A 22,772-nucleotide genomic window follows, 5' to 3' on the forward strand; every position below is an offset into this window, starting at 1 on the left:
CTTAATTTCAATTTTATTAATCCCTCCTTTGGTTTTCAGTATTTCTAATTAGGTATTTATTTGGGGATTTTCAATTTGTTCTTTTTCTAGCTTTTTCAGCTTCATGCCCAAGTCATTGATTTCCTCTTTCTCTATTTTATTTATGTAGCCGTTCAAAGATATAAAATTTTCCCTAAGAACTTATTTTGCAGTATCCCATAAGATTTGGTAGGTTGTCTCATTATTGTCATTCTCTTGAATGAAGTTGTTGATTGTTTCTGTGATTTCTTCTTTAACCCACTTCTTCTTTAGGATTAGATTATTTAGTTTCCAATTGATTTTTGGTTTATCTTTCCATGACCTTTTATTATATATAATTTTTATTGCATTATGATCTGAGAAGGATGCATTGATTATCTCTGCCTTTCTGCACTGGATTGTGAGATTTTTATGTCCTAGGACATGGTCAATTTTTGTAAATGTTCCATGTATTGCTGAGAAAAAGGTATATTCCTTTCTATTCCCATTCGATTTTCTCCAAAGATCTATCATATCTACCTTATCTAGAGTTTTATTTACCTCCTTAACTTCTTTCTTGTTTATTTTGAGGTTAGATTTATTGAGTTCAGAGAGGGGAAGTTTGAGGTCCCCCACTAGAATAGTTTTGCTGTCAATTTCTTCCTTCAACTCCCCCAACCTCTCCTCTAAGAATCTCGATGCTGTACCAGTTGGAGCAGACATGTTTAGTAACGATATTGCTTCATTGTCTATGGTGCCTTTTAGGAGGATATAGTTTCCATCCTTATCTCTTTTGATTAGATCTATTTCTGCTTTTGCTTTGTCTGAAATTAGGATTGCCACTCCTACCTTTCTTCCATCAGCTGAAGCACAATATATTCTGCTCCACCCTTTTACCTTTATACTATGTGTAACCCCCGTTTCAAATGTGTTTCCTGTAAGCAGCATGTTGTTGGATTATGGTTTTTAATCCATTCTGCTGTCCATCTCCGTTTTATGGGAGAATTCATTCCATTCACATTCACAGTCATGATTACAATCTGTGTATTTCCCTCTATCTTCTTTCTCACCATTTGAGCTTTTAACTCTCCCATCTCCCTTCCCCTCCTCAATAGTATTCACTTTTCACCACCTCTTCCTGCAGACGTCCCCTCCCTCTTTTAGCCCCCTTCCCTTTTACTCCCCTTTATTCTTATTGCTTCTTCCCTCCCTTTTTAGCCTCCCTCCCCTTTCTTCCCCCTTGCCGTCCTACTGCCTATAGAGCTAACTACGATTAACTACTTCATTTTATTGTTTATTGTTCTCTCCTTTAAACAAATCAGATGAGAGTACCTCTCAAACAATGCTCATCTCCCTCCCCCCTTTTCCTCTACTATAATTTTTTACTTTTTCCTGTAGTTTAATTTGTCATTTTCTGCTTCCTCCTTTTCACACCTCCTGTTACAATCCCTTCTCATACTTAAATCATATTTTTAACATGACATCATTTATTTTATACCCGTTCCCTCTATGTATATCCCTTTTATATTTCATAATAGCTGCACAATTCTCAAGATTAGCAGGTATCATCTTCTCTTATAGAGAGGTAAACAGTTTGCCCTAATTGAGTAACAAGTTTCCCACCCCCCCCCCCCAACCCCCATTTACCTTTTTATGACTCTCTTGAGACCTGCATTGGAAGATCAAATTGTCTATTGAGTTCTGGCGTTTTCGTCAGGAAGCTCTGGAAATCCCTTACTTCGTTGAATGACCATCTCCTTGCCCAAAATGTTGAGCTGAACTTTGCTGGGTGGTTGATCCTTGGTTGTAGTCCTAACTCCTTTGTCTTACAGAATATTGGATTCCAATTCCTTTGATCTTTTAATGTAGAAGCTTCAAGGTCCTGTGTGATGCTGACTGCATCTCCTTAATATTTGAATTGTTTCTTTCTGGCTGCCTGTAGTATTTTCTCCTTCACTTGATAGTTCTTCAAGTTGACAATGATATTTCTTGGGGTTTTGAGTTTGGGATCCCTTTCAGGAGGTGAACGGTGGATTCTTTCTATGACTATTTTGCCCTCTGAATCTAGCACTTCTGGGCAATTTTCCTTGATGATTTCCTGGAAGATATTGTCCAGACTCTTTTCTCCATCATGAGTTTCTGGCAGCCTAATCATTCTTAAATTTTCTCTCCTGGATCTATTTTCCAGGTCAGTTGTTTTTCTGATTAGGTATTTTACATTTTCTTCTGTCTTTTCATTCTTTAGATTTTGGTTGACTGATTTTTGCTGTCTCATTGAGTCATTAGTTTCTACGTGTCCAATTCTAATCTTTATCAAATTGTTTTCTTCAGTTAACTTTTCAATCGTTTTTTATGTGTCCAAGTTTTCCTTTTAAGGAGGTATTTTCTCCAGTTAATTTTTGTACTTCCTTTACCATTGGACCAATTTCCTCAGTTGGATTTTGTGCTTCCTTTCCCATTTGACCAACTGTTCCTTTTAGAGAGTTATTTTCTCCAGTTAATTTTTGAACTTCCTTTTCCATTTGTTCAATTTTCCTTTTCAAAGTGATGTTCTCATCAGTGAATTCTTTTCTCATAATTTTAAAATCATTGGCCAGTTTATCTTCTATTTCCTTCTTCAGTTGTTCCAGGAGAGCTGCTTGCGCTCGTGAGCAGTTCATAGCCCCTTCTGAAGTTTCAGATGGAAGTATAGTTTCAGCTCTGACCACTTTGGTGTTTGTGTTTTGGTCCTTATCTCCATAGAAAGATTCTATGGTTTTTTCATCCTTCTGCTTTTTTCTTGTTCATGATGTTGATTGAGTGTTGTGGCTTCCGGTTCGTTCAGTCAGAAGCTGCAGAACTTTGTTCTGAGCTGATGTGTGAAAAAGCCAAAAGCAGGTTTTTGTTTTGTGTTTCCCTGGGGTTAGCTTGTTAAGTGTGGGGGAGGAATGGTCTGGTCTGGGACCTCAACCACTACCCCTATGAACGAGATAAATCTAACCTTAAAATAAACAAGAAAGAAGTTGAGGAGGTGAGTAAACTCTGGATAAGGTATATATGATAGATCTCTGGAGAAAATTGGATGGGGATAGAAATAAATATACCTTTTTCTCCGTGGTACATGGCACATATACAAAAACTTACAATGTCTTCGGGCATTACAACCTCACAATCCCTTGCAGAAAGGCAGCGATAGTCAATTCATCCCTTCCACATCATGATGCAATAAACATTATATGTAATAAAAGACCATGGAAACATTAAAGAAAAAATTACTTGGAAATTAAATAATCTAATCCAAAAGAATGAGTGGGTTAAAAAACAAATCATAGAAACAATCAACAACTTTAAGAGAATGACAATACTGAGACAACCTACCAAATCTTATGGGATACTACAAAAGCAGTTCTTAGGGGAAGATAGATATCTTTGAATGCCAACATGAATAAAATAGAGAAAGAGGAGATCAATGACTTGGGCTTGCAGCTGAAAAAGCTAGAAAAAAAAATCATTGAAAACCCCCAAGTAAATACCAAATTAGAAATACTGAAAACCAAAGGAGAGATTAATAAAAAGAAATTAAGAAAAGTACTGAACTAGCAAATAAAACTAATAATTGGTTTTATGAAAATACTAATAAAATTGATAAAACTTTGGTCAATTTGATTTAAAAAAATAAAGAAGAAAACCAAATTACAGTATCGAAAATGAAAGGGTGAACTCACCTCCAATGTGGAGGAATTTAAACAATAATTAGAAATTACTTTGCCCAACTTTATGCCCATAAATTTGACAGTCTAAATGAGATGGAGGAGTATCTTAAAAAATATAAATTGCCCAGATTAACAGGAGAAGAAGTTGAATACTTAAACAGCCCTATCTCAGAAAAAAAAAAAAATGAATAAGCCACCAATGAACTCCGTAGGAAAAATCTCCTGGCTGGATGGATTTAGAAGTGAATTCTATCAAACATTTAAAGAACAGTTAATTCCATTATTCAATAGACTATTTAGGAAAATTGGGAAAGAAGGAGTCCTCCCAAATTCTTTCTATGATACAAATATGATTTTTATACCAAAACCAGGAAGATACAAAACAGAGAAAAACAATTATAGACCAATTTCTCTAATGAATATAGATGCAAAAATTTTAAATAAGATTTTATCAAAAAGAATACAGCAGCTTATAATGAGAATAATATATTATGAACAAGTAGGATTTATATCAAGAGTACAGGTCTGGTTCAATATTAGGAAAACTATTATCTTTATCGATCATATCAACAACAAAACTCACAGAAACCTCATGAACATCTCAATAGATTAAGAAAAAGCTTTTGACAAAATACAACAACCATTCCTAGTAAAAATTCTGGAGAGCATAGGAACAAAGGGAACTTTCTGTAAAGTAATAAGCAGTATCTACCTAAAATTTTCAGCAGACATTATATGCAATAGAGATTAGCTAGATGCATTTCCAGTAAGATCAGGAGTGAAACACGGATGTCCATTATCACCACTATTATTCAATATGGTACTAGAAATGTTAGTTGTACCAATTTGACAAGATAAAGAAGTTGAAGGAATTAGAATAGGCAAAGAGAAAACCAAATTACCACTCTTTGCAGATGATATGATGATATACTTAGAGAATCCCAGAGACTCAAGTAAAAAACTATTTGAAATAATGAACAATTTGGGCAAAGTTACAGGTTACAAAATAAACTCTGCACAAATCATCTGCATATATATATAGGTGTATATATATACATATATATATAGGTGTATATATATACATATATATATATGTATGTATGTATGTATGTATGTATATATAGGTAACAAAGCCCAACAGCAAGAGATATAAAGAAAAATCCCATTTAAATCTAGGGTAGGCACCATATAATATTTGGAAGTTTACCTGCCAAAACAAACCCAGGGACTATATGAACACAATTACAAGACACTTTTCACACAAATAAAGTCAGATGTAAGTAAGTGGAAAAACATGAGTTTCTCGTGTTTAACCTCACAGGTACAAAAATATTTATAGCAGCCCTCTTTGTGGTGGCCAAAAACTGGAAATATTTCAGCCATTTCCTAGAATTTGCATGAAATAATGAATTTCCAGACCTTCCTTGTGAAAAAACTGAGCTCAATGGAAAATCGGATCTTCAAATACAAGACTCAATAGAGGCATAAAAAGGTAAACTCAAGGAAAAAACTTGTTATTCAATATGGGCAAATTGTTTACATCCCAGTATGCAAGGTTGATACTTGTTAATCTTGAGAATCGTATACTTATCGTGACATTTAAAAGGGATTTACATAGATTGGTTATGGGGCTATAAATTAACTGATATGATGATAAAAAAAGAAACTATTTATGGTGTGCAAAGAGAGAAGAGGAAAGGATGAAGCAGAACAGAGCAAAATATATCACATGAAGAGGCATAAAACATAATATAGTAGAGGGAAAAAAGGGAGAGAGATGAACATTGCTTGAAATTTACTCATTCAGTTTGGTTCAAGGAGGGAATAACACAGTCAGTTAAGTATAGAAATCTAAGTTACTCTATAGGCAATAGATGGGAAAGGTGAAAAAAGGGAGAGGAGGTTAAAAGGGAGGGAAGAAGTAGTAAGGGAAAAGGGGAATAAAAAGGAAGGGTACTGATGGAAGGGAGAGAAGAAAGAGGCTGGAGAGAAAGACACAGAGAGTAACCATAACTGTGGAACGGGAATGGGATGAACCCTCCCATAAAACAGAGGTGGATAGCAGAATGGATTAAAAACCATAATCCAACAATATGTTGTTTACAAGAAACACATTTGATACATGGGGATACACACAGGGTAAAGGCAAAAGTTTGGAGCTGAATATATTATGCTTCAGCTGATATGAAAAAAGAAGGGGTAGCAATCTTAATCCCAGACAAAACAAAAGCACATGTAGATTGAATCAAAAGAAATAAAGAAGGAAACTATATTCTGCTGAAAGATAACATAGACAATGAAATAGTATCATTCCTAAAGCTATATGCACTAAGTGGCATAGCATCTAAATTCTTAGAGGAGAAGTTAAGGAAATTACAGGAAGAAACAGTAAAATTATACTCATGGGGAACCTCAGCCTCCCCTTCTCTGAACTCGATCAATCTAATTTCAAAATAAAGAAGAAAAAAGTTAAGGAGGTGAATAGCATTCTGAAAATAGTAAATGTAAGGGACCTCTGAAGAAAACTGAATAGGGATAGAAAGAATATACCTCCTTTTCAGCAGTATGTGGCCCATACACAAAAATTGATCATGTACTAGGGCATAAAAGTCTCAGGATCCAGTGCAGAAAGGCAGAAATAGTCAATGCATCATTTTCAGATCGCTATGTAATAAAAATTATATGTGATAAAGAGCCATGAAAAGATAGACCAAAAACTAATTGGAAACGAAATAATCTCCTCCTGAAGAATGAGTGAGTCAAACAACAAATTATAGAATCAATCAGTAACTTCATGCAAGAGAATGACAATAATGAGAAAACCTACCAAAACTTATGGGATGCAGTAAAAGTAGCTCTTAGGGGCAGTTTTATATCTCAGAATGCTTACATGAATAAAACAGAGAAAGAGGAGATCAATGAACTGAGCATGCAGCTGAAAAAGATAGCAAAAGAAGGAATTGAAAATTGCCGATTAAATACCAAATTAGAAATACTAAAAATCAAAGGAAAGATTAATGGAAATTGAAATGAAGAAAACTACTGAACGGATAAATAAAACTAAGAGCTGGTTTTATGAAAAGGCAAAAAAATTGATTAACTTTTGGTCAATTCGATTTTTTTAAAAAGAAAAAAGAAAACTAAATTACCAGTATCAAAAATTAAAAGGGAGAATTCACTTCCAATGAAGAGGAAATTAAAACAATAAATAGGCATTATTTTACCCAGCTGTGTGCCCAGAAATTTGACAATATTAGAGAAATAGATGGATATTTACAAGAACAAAAATTGCCCCGATTAACCGAAGAGGATGTAAAATGCTCAAATAACCCTATCTCAGAAAAAGAAATTGAGCAAGGCATCAATGAACTACATAGATAAAAAATCTCCAGGGACAGATGAATTTAGAAACAAATTCTATCAAACATTTAAAGAAAGGTTAATTCTAAAACTATGCTGACTATTTGAAAAAATTGGCAATGTTCCATGAAATTATTTTTTATGATACAAATATGGTGGTCATGCCTAAGCTAAGAAGAGCCAAAACAGAGAATGAAAATTATAGTACAATTCCCCTAATGAATATAGATGCAAAAATTTTGAATAACTTATTAGCACAAAGATTGCAGCAACTTATCACTAGAATAATATATTTTGTCAGGTAGGATTTGTACCAGAAATGCAGGACTAGTTCAATATTAGGCAAACTATCAGCAAAACTGATCATATCAACAACAAAACTAACAGAAAGAATATGATTATATCAATAGACACAGAAAAGACCTTTGACTAAATACAATAGCTATTCCTATTGAAAACACTGGAGAGCACAGGAATAAATGGAGCTGTTCTAAAAATAATAAGTAGTATCTGCCTATAACCATCAGCAAGCATTACATGTAACGGGGATAGGCTAGATGCATTTCCAATAAGACCAGAGTTGAAATGAGGATGTCCATTATCACCACTGTTATAGAAATATTAGCTCTAACAATAAGAGAAGATAAAAAAAAATACAAGTAACTTGAACAGGCAACAAAGAAACTAAGTTATCACTCTTTGCAGGTGATAGGATTATATATTTAGAGAATTCTAGAGAATCAAGTAAAAAAAAAGCTACTTGAAATAATAAACAACTTTGGCCAAGTTGCAGAATACAAAATAAAACCACATTTACAGTCTGCATTTCTGTGTACTATTAACAAAATCCAACAGCAAGAGACAGAAAGAGAAATTCTGTTTGATGTTGTTATAGACATTATAAAATATTTGGGAGTCTACCTGTGAAACAAACCTAGGGACTATATGAAGACAATTACAAAACACTTTTCACATAAATAAAGTCAGATCTCAATAACTGGAAAAACATCAGTGGCTCGTGGGTAGGCTGAGACAATATAATAAATATGACAATCTACCTAAATTAATTCACTTATTCAGTGTCATACCAATCAAACTAGCAAAAAAGAACTGTTTTAGAGAGCTAGAAAAATAATATCAGAATTCATCTGGGAGAACAAAAGATCCAGAATATCAATGGAATTAATGAAAAGAAATGCTAGGCTCAGACCCAATCCAGCTCAGACTCTGTCTAGCCGGGATTCTATCTGGCCCACTTGTGAATACAAGCATTACAAATGCTTAGGTTCCTTAAGAGGCAACCCAATTTGGTGAATCTTTAATAAACTTTGTTTTCTTTGACTTTAAGAAGGCTTGATTCGAATTCATTCAAGCTTGACCCGGATTGTCGGTATTTTGGGGTACCTATTACCCCTAAACCTCTTGATTTATGGTTCCCTAACTGGGAAAGATGCTAATCTCAAGTTCTTCTGCTAAAACTGGAAGGTATGTAAGCCTCCCCCTCTTCCTATCCCCTACTTGCTCTCCAAGCACCTTGGAAGCAGATTTTCAGACCTGGCTTCAGGTCCCAGTATCAGGCTAAGTCTCTGAACTTTCTGGGCGCTAGAAGGTGAGAGAAACATCAGTTAAGTGGGTGTCCAATTCTCTGCATTACCTGGTCACAAGGAAATCAGGGAAAACTCGATTATTTTTGTCCTCTTGATTTTTTTTCTTAAGGGTTACTTCCACATCCTCCTTTAAGGAGGGTGGGGACTTCCAGCCCCACAGCAAGAAATGGGTCAAAATTCATCAAACCCAAGGAATTCACCTTTGGGCTGTCTTTTACAAAATTGGAAAAAAATTAACTTGTCTAAAGAACTTAAAAAGAAAAAGCTGATATTCTTTTGCAACACACTTTGGCCTCAGTATTACCTGGAGGACAACGAAGTGTGGCCCGTGTTTGGGACCTTACAATGCAATATCCTTTTACAGTTACAATTATATTGCCTCCAAAAGGAAAAAATGGAAAGAAATACCTTATATAAGGGCCTTTGTCAAACTCTCTCAGGACCTCATTCTCAGAAAAGATTGTAAGATGTTTGTAGCTAGAGCTGTCCCACAAAAGGGAAATGGGGGTGAATTGGATATTTTGGATGACCCCCTGTTTATGGCTCTTAGGATCTCAGCCTCACTTTCTTCCCTATCTCCATTCCCAACTCCCTCTCAGTTCCCAGCCATGGAGCTTGCTGAGGTGCCTCCCTCTGCAGTCCCTCTTGTTGGGACAACACTCACTCAGACCTCAGGCCCCACCCCTAAGACAGTCTCTACAGTATCACTGCCTGTAACCCACCCCTCCTTGAGGACTCTACCTCAGTTCCCAACTATGGGTCTTGCTTGGGTGCCTCCCTCTGTAGCCCCTCTTGCTGGGGTACCATTCACTCAGGCCTTAGGCCCCACTTTCATGGCACTCTCTGGGGCATCTCCCCCTTTGATTCCTACTATTCCTCAGGTACCAGCAGATCTTTTTTCTTTTCAGCCAGATCCCCTGGCCCTGCAGTCTAATCCAGTTCAGCAGGCATTCCCCAACCCCTCCCTCAAAAGAAGTGGGACTCCTATCTTCCTCCACAAGCCCCTGTCCCCACTGGGCTGTTAGGGCTGTTTCCCTTGAGAGAAGTGCCTACCCCACCCAGTGGGACAACCAGGGTTCATGTTCCCCTCTCTCTTTTGGATCTCACTCAGATTAAAGAGAAACTGGGGGAGATACTCAGAAGACCCCACTATGTTTACTGAGAGTTTTAGGGACATATCCCTACAATTTGAACTTTCTTGGAAAGATCTGCATATTCTTTTCTCTGTCTGTTGTACCGTTGAGGAGAAAGGGAGAATTTGGGAACATGCCCATAAGTTTGGGGATCCTATGGCTAGCAATAATCCCATAAAATACCCCCCACGAGCAGCTGCTGTTCCCACTAGTGACCCCAGATGGGATTATCAAAAGAGTGAGGACAGGGGAAAGAGAGACCTTATGGTAATTTGCCTGTTAGAAGGCTTAAAAACTGCATTCCAAAAACAAGTAAATTTTGAAAAAATTAGGGGAATTACTCAGGGAAAAAAGGAAAACCCTGTACTTTTTCAAAACCGGTTAGTAGAAGCTACTAAAAAGCATACAAATTTGGATCCTGACTCAATAGAAGGGGCAGCAATCCTTAGCATGTATTTTGTTAATCAGTCTCCCCCAGATATTTGGAGGAAACTGCAGAAACTGGCAGTGGGACCCCAAAGACCTCAGGCTTTTGGAGTCTTTAACAACAGAGGTCTAGTTGCAACAGAAGAAAGGTAACAAAGGAGAAGGGCCAGGGCCAGGGAGCATGCTCAATTCTTGGCTGCTACCTTGGCCAAGAAAAGACCCAGGGAGCCCTGGAGGAACGCTGGCTACTTGGGCAGTAGGAAAACCTGCTTTCGTTGCCACAAAGAGGGTCACTGGTCCAAGGAGTGCCCCTCCAGGGCACCCCCCCAGAGGGAGCCCAGGAATCAATGCCTGTGGAATCGTGCCCATGTGACCAGGAGGGACACTGGAGGAAAGACTGTCCCTCAGGTTGGAAAAGTGGTGGAGCCGCCCCCCAGTACCCAGTCCTCCAGTATTCTCAAAACTTGGAATGTCGGGAAAGCCTGGGTGCTGGCAGTGCTCCCACTTTCTCCACCTCTCTCACTAAGCCCTGTGCAAAAACGAAGGCTGAAGGTAAGGTTACCCACTTTAACATGGCTAAATTCTCTGCTTTAACCAGTCACTCTGGCCCTACCTGTCCCTTGACCCCTCAGGTCATAGGCATTGAAGGGGAAACTAAGGAATGTCTCCAGACATTTCCCCTCCCCAGCCTGCTTGAGAATCTGTTGTTTAAACACTCTTTCCTTATGCCCTCCTCTGACCCTGCCCCCTTGTTGGGAAGGGACCTGATGGTGAAATTGGGGAGCCAATTTTCTCTAGTTAAACCTCCCATCTCCCTTTTGCCTCTGTTGACTATATCTTCCCCGGTTTGCTTGAGAGTGTGGGAGACAGTCAGACAAAATATTTGGGACACTGGACTTCCAGAGAGAGCTACTTCTGCCACCCCAGCCACTGTTAGTCTCCCAGATCCTAAAGTGCTCCCCCATCTCAGCCAGTATCTGATTAAGAATGAGACCTGGGAAGGACCACAACTTTTAACTGAAAAATTCCTTAAATATAGAATCTTTGTTCCTTGCTCATCTCCTTCCAACATTGCAGCCCTTCCCACAAAAATGCCTAATGGAGAATACTCACAATTTATTTTTGCTTTTGAATGTACTTTTCCTGGGGAATCAAGTCCATATCAGCTAACATGGACATTCTTGCCCCAAGGGATTCTAGATAACCCTCATTCATTTAGCCAGGCTTTGGGAAGGGATTTAACTAGCAGGCAGTAGCTTAATTCAGTATGTGCATGATATTCTTATTTGTAGTCCCACCCAGGCAGGTTCTTTGGCTGCTGCCATAGAAGCCCTTAATTTCTTGGGCATTCGAGGCTATAGGGTCTCTTGGAGCAAAGCCCAGATGGCATGCCAGTCCATAAAGTATCTGGGCCATGAACTCATTCCCACCTATCCCTCCTTAACCTCTGAGAGAAAAAGGGCAATCCTGTCTATCCCTATTCCAGCCACTAAGAAACAAGTTTGAGTGTCTTTAGGCATGACTGGATTTTGTAGACTCTGGATTCCTAATTTTGCTTCTATTGCTAAACTCCTTTATGATCCTACTCAGGGCACTGACTCAAACCAGGCTAAAGGTTCTGAGACTCTGAAAACTAATTTGATCACCACCCCATCACTAAACCTACCCAATCTGGGAAAACCTTTCATTCTGTATATGGATGAAAGGAGAAGACAGGCTTTGGGAGTCTTAACCCATTCCTTAGGACCTGACCCAAGGCCAGGTGATGTTTTTATTTACTCAAAATATGCTTTCCTGAAAGATGGCAGAGTAGAAAGACACACATACGCTAGCTCCGAACTCACAGCCCATAAAATATCTGTAAAAAAGAACTCCCAACAAATTCTGGAGCAGCAGAAGCCACAGAACAATGGAGCAGAGATTTCTGTTCCAGACAGCCCTGAAAACATCTTGCAAAAGGTCCGTCGCGCCCTGGACCCAGAGCCAAGCCCAGCCCTGCCTTGGCCACGTGGCACCTAGAGGAGTGGATCTGAGCAGGCTTCAGGGATGGAATCTCCAGCAGTCGCACGGGTTCCTCCACCCATGGACCCCAAAGGTTGGTGAGAGGGTCTTCTTGGCTTGCCAAGAGGGGAGTGGGGTGCCCCCATAATTCAGGCCCCCTCGGGAGGCAGCAGCAGAGATGGTAGCAGACTGGGGATGCCCAAGCAAGCAGGAGCCCAGATCCATTGTTAAAGGTCTCTGCATAAACCCCCTGAGGGAACTGAGCCCCGTGAGGCGGCCCTGCCGCCACCTGAGCAGCTGAACTTGATCTCACACTGAATAGCAGCCCTGCACCCACGGAAAGCCCTGAGGCTGGGAAGCAGCATTTGAATCTCAGACTCCAAGCACGGTTGGGAGGATCTGGAGGCAAAGTGGGTGTGAAGAGAATACTCAGAAGTCAAGTCACTGGCTGGGAAAATGCCCAGAAAAGGGGAAAAAAAATAAGACCATAGAAAGTTACTTTCTTGGTGAACAGGTATTTCCTCCCTTCCTTTCTGATGAGGAAGAACAATGCTTACCACCAGGGAAAGACATAGAAGTCAAGGCTTCTGTATCCCAGCCCACCCAATGGGCTCAGGCCATGGAAGAGCTCAAAAAGGATTTTGAAAATCAAGTTAGAGAGGTGGAGGAAAAACTGGGAAGAGAAATGAGAGAGATGCAAGAAAAGCATGAAAAGCAGGTCAGCGTCCTGCTAAAGGAGACCCAAAAAAAATGCTGAAGAAAATAACACCTTGAAAAATAGGCTAACTCAACGGGCAAAAGAGGTTCAAAAGGCCAATGAGGAGAAGAATGCTTTCAAAAGCAGAATTAGCCAAATGGAAAAGGAGGTTCAAAAGCTCACTGAAGAAAATAGTTCTTTCAAAATTAGAATGGAACAGATGGAAGCCAATGACTTTATGAGAAACCAAGAAATCACAAAACAAAACCAAAAGAATGAAAAAATGGTATGTGAAATATCTCATTGGAAAAACAATTGACCTGGAAAATAGATCCAGGAGAGACAATTTAAAAATTATGGGCCTACCTGAAAGCCATGATCAAAAAAAGAGCCTAGACATCATCTTTCATGAAATTATCAAGGAAAACTGCCCTGAGATTTTAGAACCAGAGGGCAAAATAAGTATTCAAGGAATTCACAAATCACTGCCTGAAAGAGATCCTGTTGGGGATGTAAGCTCAGTTCCCTGTGGACAGTCTCAGGCGGGTAAAGGTGAGAACTTCTAAACCTTAGAGTTCTCATGAGGCCCCCCAGGGAACAGCAGGGAATTGAGGTGTGAGACCAGGATATCTTGTGCATTTCCGCCTCTTCCCGCGGGAAACGTGATGGGAGAGAGCATCCCCACCCTCGAGATTGGCCCAGATCTGGGCACACCTATTGTTATCTAACAGGCACGGTATTGAGGTGCAAACGATGCGGCAGGAGAGCTTAAGTAGGGTCAGGAAAGCCCGAAGGCGCTCTTAGCGCTGAGGGGCCCTTACAGGACAGAAGGCCCCTCTTCCTTCTCTCTTTGCTCTTCCCTCTCCCCTCTCTCCCCACTTCCACTTCTGCTTTCATTCTCTTACTGTAAGATCTTTGCCTCCTGGGGAGATTCCTCTCTCCTCAGGAAGAAATCCCCCTGCACATGTAACCAAGACCCTGTATAAAGCCTAACCCTTGTTCGACTCCGGAAAGTCTCTTCTCTCATACGTTTATCCGGTTTGGCCAGCTGAAGACCTGCGATAGGTAAGGTAAGACTCGGGTAGCCCTCAGGCCTCTAGGCCTGGCAAGATCCAAAAAGAGAAACTCCTAGGAACATTGTGGCCAAATTTCAGAGTTCCCAGGTCAAGGAGAAAATATAGCTAGAAAGAAACAATTCAAGTATTGTGGAAATACAGTCAGGATAACACAAGATCTAGCAGCTTCTACATTAAGGGATCGAAGGGTGTGGAATAGGATATTCCAGAAATCAAAGGGACTAGGACTAAAACCAAGAATCACCTACCCAGCAAAACTGAGTATAATACTTCAGGGGAAAAAATGGTCTTTCAATGAAATAGAGGACTTTCAAGCATTATTGATGAAAAGACCAGAGCTGAAAAGAAAATTTGACTTTCAAACACAAGAATGAAGAGAAGCATGAAAAGGTAAGCAGCAAAGAGAAGTCATAAGGGACTTACTAAAGTTGAGCTGTTTACATTCCTACATGGAAAGGCAGTATTTGTAACTCTTGAAACATTTCAGTATCTGGGTACTGGGTGGGATTACACACACACACTCACACACACATGCACACACACATAGAGACAGAGTGCACAGAGTGAATTGAAGAGGATGGGATCATATCTTAAAAAAATGAAATCAAGCAGTGAGAGAGAAATATATTGGGAGGAGAAAGGGAGAAATGGAATGGGGCAAATTATCTCTCATAAAAGAGGCAAGCAAAAGACTTATTAGTGGAGGGATAAAGAAGGGAGGTGAGAGAAAAACATGAAGTTTACTCTCATCACATTTGACTAAAGGAAGGAATAAAATGCACACTCATTTTGGTATGAAAACCTATCTTACAATACAGGAAAGTGGGGGAAAAGGGGATAAGCAGGGTGGGGGGGATGATGGAAGGCAGGGCATGGGGAGCAGGGAGCAATTTGAGGTCAACACTCATGGGGAGGGACAGGATCAAAAGAGAGAATAAAAGTAATGGGGGACAGGATAGGATGGAGGGAAATATAGTTAGTCTTATACAACCCAACTATTATGGAAGTCATTTGCAAAACTACACAGATATGGTCTGTATTGAATTGCTTGCCTTCCAAAGGGAAGGGGTGAGGAGGGAGGGAGGAAGGGAAGTTGGAACTCAAAGTTTTAGGAACAACTGTTCTTGCTACTAGGAAATAAGAAATACAGGCAAAGGGGTATAGAAAGTTATTTGGCCCTACAGGACAAAAGAGAAGATGGAGACAAGGGCAGAGAGGGATGATAGAAGAGAGGGCAGATTGGTGATAGGGGCAATTAGAATACTCGGTGTTTTGGGGTGGGGGGAGGGGACAAAAGGGGAGAAAATTTGGAACCCATAATTTTGTGAAAATGAATGTTAAAAGTTAAATAATAGATAGATAGATAGATAGATAGATAGATAGATAGATAGATAGATAGATAGATAAAAATATGCTTTCCTTGTTACTCATGGAGCAATCTGGAAAGAAAGGGGATATCTGACAGCAAAAAACTCCCCTGTGAAACATGCCCTTCTATGTTTTGGCCTTGCCACAGTCATCTTTAATTCTCTCCAGAGAAATTATCTTTTATGCCTGGGAAATTGTCTTTTCTTTGTACTCCTTTTGTACCAGCTTGGTGTGTGTTTGCCTAACCTCCTTTCCAGGTTTGTCTTTTCTAGAGTGCAAGTCATCAACTTCCATATGACAGCCCATGCTGTATACCAACCTCCGTCTGAATCCAACGTCTCCAGCCCACTGGACCTGGCACCACCCAGGTTCTGAAGTCTGACCACTTGAACGGGGCCCATCAAGTCAGGGACAGCTCTACGCCCCTTCCCAGGAGGAAGTTTCAGAAGCTGAGACCTTCGCCCTTTACCCCAAAAGAATTTGAGTTCAATCTGTTTGAGGGGGGAATGATGAGGTTCAAACTCTGGGAACTTCCTTGAGCTCCCTGGAATCTCCTCACTTAACCTGGCTTTTCATACTCAAATCTGTGACCATTGTCTGTTATCTCTCTATTGCCCCACCTGCTTCCCTCCCAAAACCCTCCATTGTCTGCTATCTCCTGATAGCCTCCAGCTGTGTCCAGCCTTTGTCTCCCCTTGGATTTCTCCTCAAACCCTTCCTAAACCCCTCCTCCCATCACCCTGGACTACCAGACCACCTCCCCCCCCCCCATCCCTCCTATACTCTTTTCTATATTTAAGTTCTATCTTACCTCCATAAAGGTGCTCAGATCCAATCCAGCTCAGACTCTGTCTAGCTGGGATTCTATCTGGCCCCCTTGTGAATACAAGTGTTACAAATGCTTAGGTTCCTTAAGAGGCAACCCAATTTGGTGAATCTTTAATAAACTTTGTTTTCTTTGGCTTTAAAAAAAAAGTAGTCAATGATTATCAACAGTCTACTGTTTGATAAACCCAAGGGCATCAGCTTCTGGGATAAGAACTCACTGTCAGACAAAAACTGCTGGGAAAACAACACAATAGTGGGGTAGAAATTGGACATAGATCAATACCTGACACTGTGCAGGAGAATAAAATTCAAATGGGTACATAATCTCTGTATAAAGGGCGATACTTTGAACAAATTAAGGAAGCAATGAATAGTTGATTTGTCAGATTTATGGGGAATGGAGGAATTTATGACCAAGTAAACCTATAGAGAACATTTATAAATGCAAATAGATGACTTTTATTATATTAAATTGAAAAGCTTTTGCGCAAACAAAGCCAATGCAACCAAGGTTAGTAGGGAAGCAGAAAACTGGGAATTTTTGCAACTTGTGTCTGTGATAAAGGCCCCATTTCCAAAATATGTAGAGGACTGAGTCAAATTTACATTAGTACAAGTCATTCCCCAATTGATAAAAAGTGAAAGGATATGAAACAGCTGTTTTCATAGGAAGAAATTAAAGCTATCTATAGTCATATAAAATGCTATAAATCACTATTGATTAGACAGAAGTAAATCAAGACAACTCTGAGATACTGTATCATACCTACCAGATTGGCTAACATGACAAAACAGGAAGATGATAAATGTTGAAGAAGTTGTGGGAGAGTTGGAACTTGTTCATTCATTGTTGTGGAGCTGTGGGCTTATCCAACCATTCTGGAGAACAATTTGGAACTATGACCAAAGGGCTACAAAAATGTGCATACCCCTTGAGAAAGCAATACTGCTTCTGGACTTTATCCCAAAGAGATCATAAAACTGGGAAAAGGATCCACATATACAAAAATAATTATAGCAGCTCTCTTTGTGGCAGTCAAGAACTGGAAACTGAAGGGATGCCCATCAATTGGGGAATGGCTCAACAAGCTGTGGTATATGAATGTAATGTAATACCATTGAGCTGTAATAAATGATGAGCAAGTGGGTTTCAGAAAAACCTGGAAAGACTTATATGTACTGATGCAAAACCAGGAAATCATTATAGTTATCAATAGCCACAATGTGCAAGGGTTGTTTTTCATAGACTTAGCCCATCACGACAATGCAAAGATCCAAAACATTTCCAAAGGACTCATGATTCAAAGTGTTATTCACAATGGGAGAAAGATCTATGGAGTCAGAATGTGGAATGAAGCAGACTGTTTTCTCTTTTGTTATGTTTTGTTTTGTTTTTCTCATAGTTTCTCACATTTGTTTTTAATTCTTCTATGCAACATTACTAACGCAAAAATTTGTTCAATAGGAATTTATGTGTAGAGCCCATATAAAAGTGTATGCCATTTAGGGAAGGAAGGGGAGAAGGAGAGGAAGAAAGTTTGGAACTTATGGAAGTGATTGTTGAAAACCAAAATCAAATACATTCATAAATTTTGGGAAAAAAGAAAAAAAATGGTTATCCTTGCTTCACCCCAAACTTATGGGAAGATTTCAAGCTTATCTCCATTACAAATAATGCTTAGACCAATACTGCTTATGATTTTAAGAAAAGCTGCATTTATTTCTCTACTTACTATGTATTTTTTAAAAACAGGAATGAGTATAGTATTTTTCTACATCTACTGAAATAATATCATGATATTTTGTTCCTTTTGTTTTTGTTATGGTGAATTATGCTGATAGTTTTCCTAATAATGAATCAGTTCTGCATTCTTTATTAGCCATTTTGGCACTGTTATATTTTTTCTAAATTTGTGCATTGATCATCCCTGTCACAATAACTTTCCATGATCAAGTTCTTTTTATTGTTTTTGATGTTGTTGTTGCTGTTTGTTCATTTTCCTGTTGATTTTATGGCTTTGTGTAAGAGTTGGGCTCTGCTCCTACACTGTCCTAAGTTTTGTGTACTGGGCCTCATGGCCTAACTAGTGACTTGCAGTGGAGGAGTGGGGTTCCCTACTGGATTGTACTGGCAGCAGGGTTTCCCTGTTGGCCTATCATGGGGATTGGGCCTTGCAATTGCCCTGCCCCAGAAGTGGGATCTCCTTGCTGCTCAGAAATTGAGGTGGGGCCTTACTTCTCTCCTACATGGGTTGGGAGTTGGGGGAAAGGGGGGAGCGTTTGCTGTGCTGCTTGTCTATGTGGACTGCTAGCTTTTCTCAAGGCTACCAGTTTTTATGGTGGCAGTGCCACATTGGTGGCTTGATCAGGGACTCAGAACCTTGCTGCAGGCCACCTGAGATCAAGCCTATTGTTAATTACCAACTGTGCTCCCTTCCACTCCAGGGAGAAAAATGTTTCCTGATAAGCCTTCATGCTGTGCTGGGCTGGTAAGTTGATTTCCTGTTCCCACACTACTTCTGAGGCATTTTTCCTCTTCTCAGATTAGAACACCTATCTTTCAGAATTCTAGGATGAGATAAAAGTAGCCTTTAAAATGGATATCTTATTATCTGTAGACTATAAGGCATATCCAAGCTATCTTTACAAAGTCAAGATGGTGGTAACAAAAAATATACATATATGTATGCACACTACATTTGTAGCTTCTCTTTTTAATCACCTTCTCTTCTATAAATATCCATGTGTATATAGAGGAAAACTGAAAGGACATATTTATATTGTTAGGTTTGTGATCTGAGAAATACCAGAAATATTTACCCATAGAGTAGGGAGGGAGTTGCAATTAATCAAATGAATACAAACATTTTAGAATTAACAGAATTTAAGTGGTCTATTAAATTTGTGGAATTTTTTGTTGCCAGTTCAGATTAGCAAACAGGAGGCCAACTCTTTTCCTGGACCATTCATGTGGTATGTTACTGAGGGCCTTGCTAATATCCACTTCTGTTGATTCATATGGAAGTGAATTATACTATAAGGGGATTACTGAGAAACAGTTCCTCAAAAGTAGGCCAGAAACTGAAACACTTAGATATCCTTATTTGATTTGATTTGCTTTTTTTTTTTCATTACTGTTGCTGTTTGAGGGCAAAAAAAAACCAAAGCAATATAGAAGAAAAGAGAAAAAAAAACTGAAAGAGATAAATGAAGGTAGCTAAAATTATAGAGTCAAAGAATGAAATTTGGTTTTGGCACTATGCCGTAGGACCCATGAATTATTGTTTAAAGTTGTAGGGATTAGTTTAGTTGTATGTCCGTATTCAAACATACCAGACAATTTAATAAAATTTCAGAACCATCTACAAGGCTGGATATGGAATAATTCAATTTAAATGGCAACTCTTGAAATCACAGAAAAGGCTCTTTCCTCCATTGAAACAATGTGTATTCAGACAAATGAAATCATAATCTTTTAGCATTGAAATGAATTCATGCAATGCACATTTGCCTATAATGTCATTTATGTCCATCAGCATTGTCTGACTTGGAGTACATTTGCTATGGGACAGAGTCATAGACACAACATAATTTTAAAATTTGTTTTCATTAATAACATTTTCCATATCACTTTCTTAAATCTAGATGATTAACAAGACAGTCAATCAATCCATAAGTTTTAGTATTTGTACCTGAGGGGTAAACACACTCATTGAAAATTTGACAAGCTGGTTTTTTGAGCTAATATAAACTGGCATCAGCCCTGGATGTATTTCTATGTCTGCCAGATGACCTCTCCAGGAATTGGTCCAATGATAGAAATATTTGTGCCTTCTTTGAAATATTTGGGTAGGTGATAATCAAATCTGGATAACAATCCTTCAGCCCTGTCCCTACTGCTTCCTTTATATTTTGGAGGATAAAAATATAATTAAGACAATTCAATAAATTATTAGTCAATCTATTTTTGGTCTAGTACATGGTCAGTTTTTCTATATGTGCCATGTACCGCTGAGAAAAAGGTGTACTCCTTTGTAACACCATTCAGTTTTCTCCACAGATCTATCATATCTACATTATCCAGAGTTCTATTCATGTCCTTAACTTCTTTCTTGTTTATTTTGAGGTTAGATATAACAAGTACATAGAGGGGGATGTTGAAGTCCCCTATTAGTATAGTTTTGCTGTCTATGTCTTCCTGTAACTCCCTTAACTTCTCCTCTAAGTATTTGGATGCTATACCACTTGGAGCATACATGTTTAGTAATGAAATTGCTTTATTGTCTATGGTACCTTGTAGCAGGATGTAGTTTCCTTCCCTAGCTCTATTGATTACATCTACTTCTGCTTTTGCTATCCCTGATTTTTTTTACATCAATGGAAGCACAATAAATTCTACTCCAATCTTTTACCTTTACCTATGTGTATTTCCCCTTTTCAAATGTGTTTCTTTTGACAACATATTGTTAGATTACGGTTTTTAATCCATTCTGCTATCTGTCTCTGTTCTATAGAAGAGTTTATCCCATTCACATTCACAGTTATGATTACTATTTGTGTCTTTCCCTCCATCCACTTTCCCCTTGTTTATACTTTTAGTTCTCCCTTCTCCCTTCCCCTCTCAAATAGAGTTTTAATTTTTTGACCACAGCCTCCCTCAGCTTTCCTCTCTTTTTCAACCCTCTCCCTTTTAATTCCCCTTTCCCTTACTACTTCTTCCCTCCCTTTTAGCCTCTCCTCTTTTTCTGTCCCCCTTCCCCTTCTATTGCCTACAGAGATAGTTGCATTTCTATACTTTACTGAGTTTGTGGTACCCTCCTTAAATTCAAACAGATGAGAGTACCTCTCAAACAGTACTTATCTCCCTCTCCTCTTTCCCTCTACTGTAATATATTTTTATGCCTCTTGCTCCAATGGAATTTATTTTTTTCTGCTTCCTCCTTTTCACATATCCTGTTACAATCCCATCTAACCTTTAAATCACATTTGTTATCATCACATCATTTAATTTATAACCACTTCCTCTATCCAGGTATATTCTCTTTTACATTTCATAAAAAATATAAAATTCTCAAGAATAACAAGTATCCTCTTCCCTTATAGGAACATAGCAGTTTGCCCAAATTGAGTAACAAACTGTTTATCTTTTCCTCTTTTACCTTTTTATGCCACTCTTCAGACCTGTACTTGAAGAACAAATTTTCTATTGAGTTCTCACCTTTTCTTCAGGACGGTCTGGAAATCCCTTATTTCATTGAATGTCCATCTTCTTGTCTGAAATATTATGTTCAACTTTGCTGGGTAGTTAATCCTTGGTTGCAGTCCCAGCTCCTTTGCCTTACTAAATATCATATTCCAATTCCTTTCATCTTTTAATGTAGAAGCCACAAGGTCCTGTGTTATTCTGACTGTAGCTCTTTGATATTTGAATGGTTTCTTTGTGGCTACCTGCAGTACTTTCTCCTTTACCTGATAGTTCTGGAATGTGGCAATGATATTTGTTGGTGTTTTTAGCTTGGGGTCCCTTCCAGGAGGTGAATGGTGGATTCTTTTGATGACCATTTTGCCCTATGGATCTAGGATTTCTAGACAATTTTCTCTGATGATTTCTTGGATGATATTGTCCAGGCTCTTTTTTTTTTTTTTTTTTTTTTTATCATGGCTTTTTGATAGACAAATCGTTCTTAGATTTTCATCTCCTGGATCTATTTTCTAGGTCAGTTCTTTTTCCAATTAGATATTTTACATTTTATTCTATCTCTTTATTCTTTAGATTCTGTTTGGCTGATTCTTGTATATCTCATAGATTCATTAGCTTTTAGTTCTCTGATTCTATTTTTTACCAAATTGTTTTCTTCATTTAACTTTTGCATCTCCTTCTCCATCAGTCCAATTGTTCCTTTTATGGAGCTATTTTCACCAGTTAGGTTTTGTACTTCCTTTTCCATTTGTCCAATTTTCCTTTTTAAGGAGCTGTTCTCTTCAGTGAATTCTTTTTCATATTTTTAAAGTCATTGGCCAGTTGTTCTTCTATTTCTCTAATTTGGGTTTTAAAATCCTTCCAGACCTCCTCTTTTTGCTTCAGACCAGTTCATATTCCCTTCTGTCTCGATGCTGAAATCTTTGGTATTTGTGATTTGGTCCTTGTCTCCATGGAAAGATTCTATGGTTTTTTTCTTTTCTGCTTTGCTTTTTTACTCATGATAACAGCCCTTTTCCCGGCTTTTAAAGTAGATCTCTGTGTCTGTGGCACAGGGAGTTCTGTCCCACAGTTCTTGTGCCTAAAACTTGAGACTTTGTGTGCTGTGGCCTCTGGTTCTTTCAGCTAGAAACTAAATGCTGCAGCTTACCTGGTGCTCAGTTGGTTGGTGTTTCAAAGCCAAGGCTGGTTAGGTAATTTGGGGTTCCCCGAAGTTAGCCTGGAGGTAGCTTGTAAAGTATGGGGGAGGGGTGGTCTGGGCCATGGAGACTCCTCTGCTGAGGTAGACCATGGGCAAGCTCAGCTTTCTGCTCTAGTGTCTTCCTAATTCCACTGGGATGCTGAGGCACACCTAGGGTCCTGTTGTTGACAATTACTGGCTTCACCC

Source organism: Notamacropus eugenii, chromosome 5 (assembly GCF_028372415.1).
Source record: "Notamacropus eugenii isolate mMacEug1 chromosome 5, mMacEug1.pri_v2, whole genome shotgun sequence".
NCBI lineage: Eukaryota > Metazoa > Chordata > Mammalia > Diprotodontia > Macropodidae > Notamacropus > Notamacropus eugenii.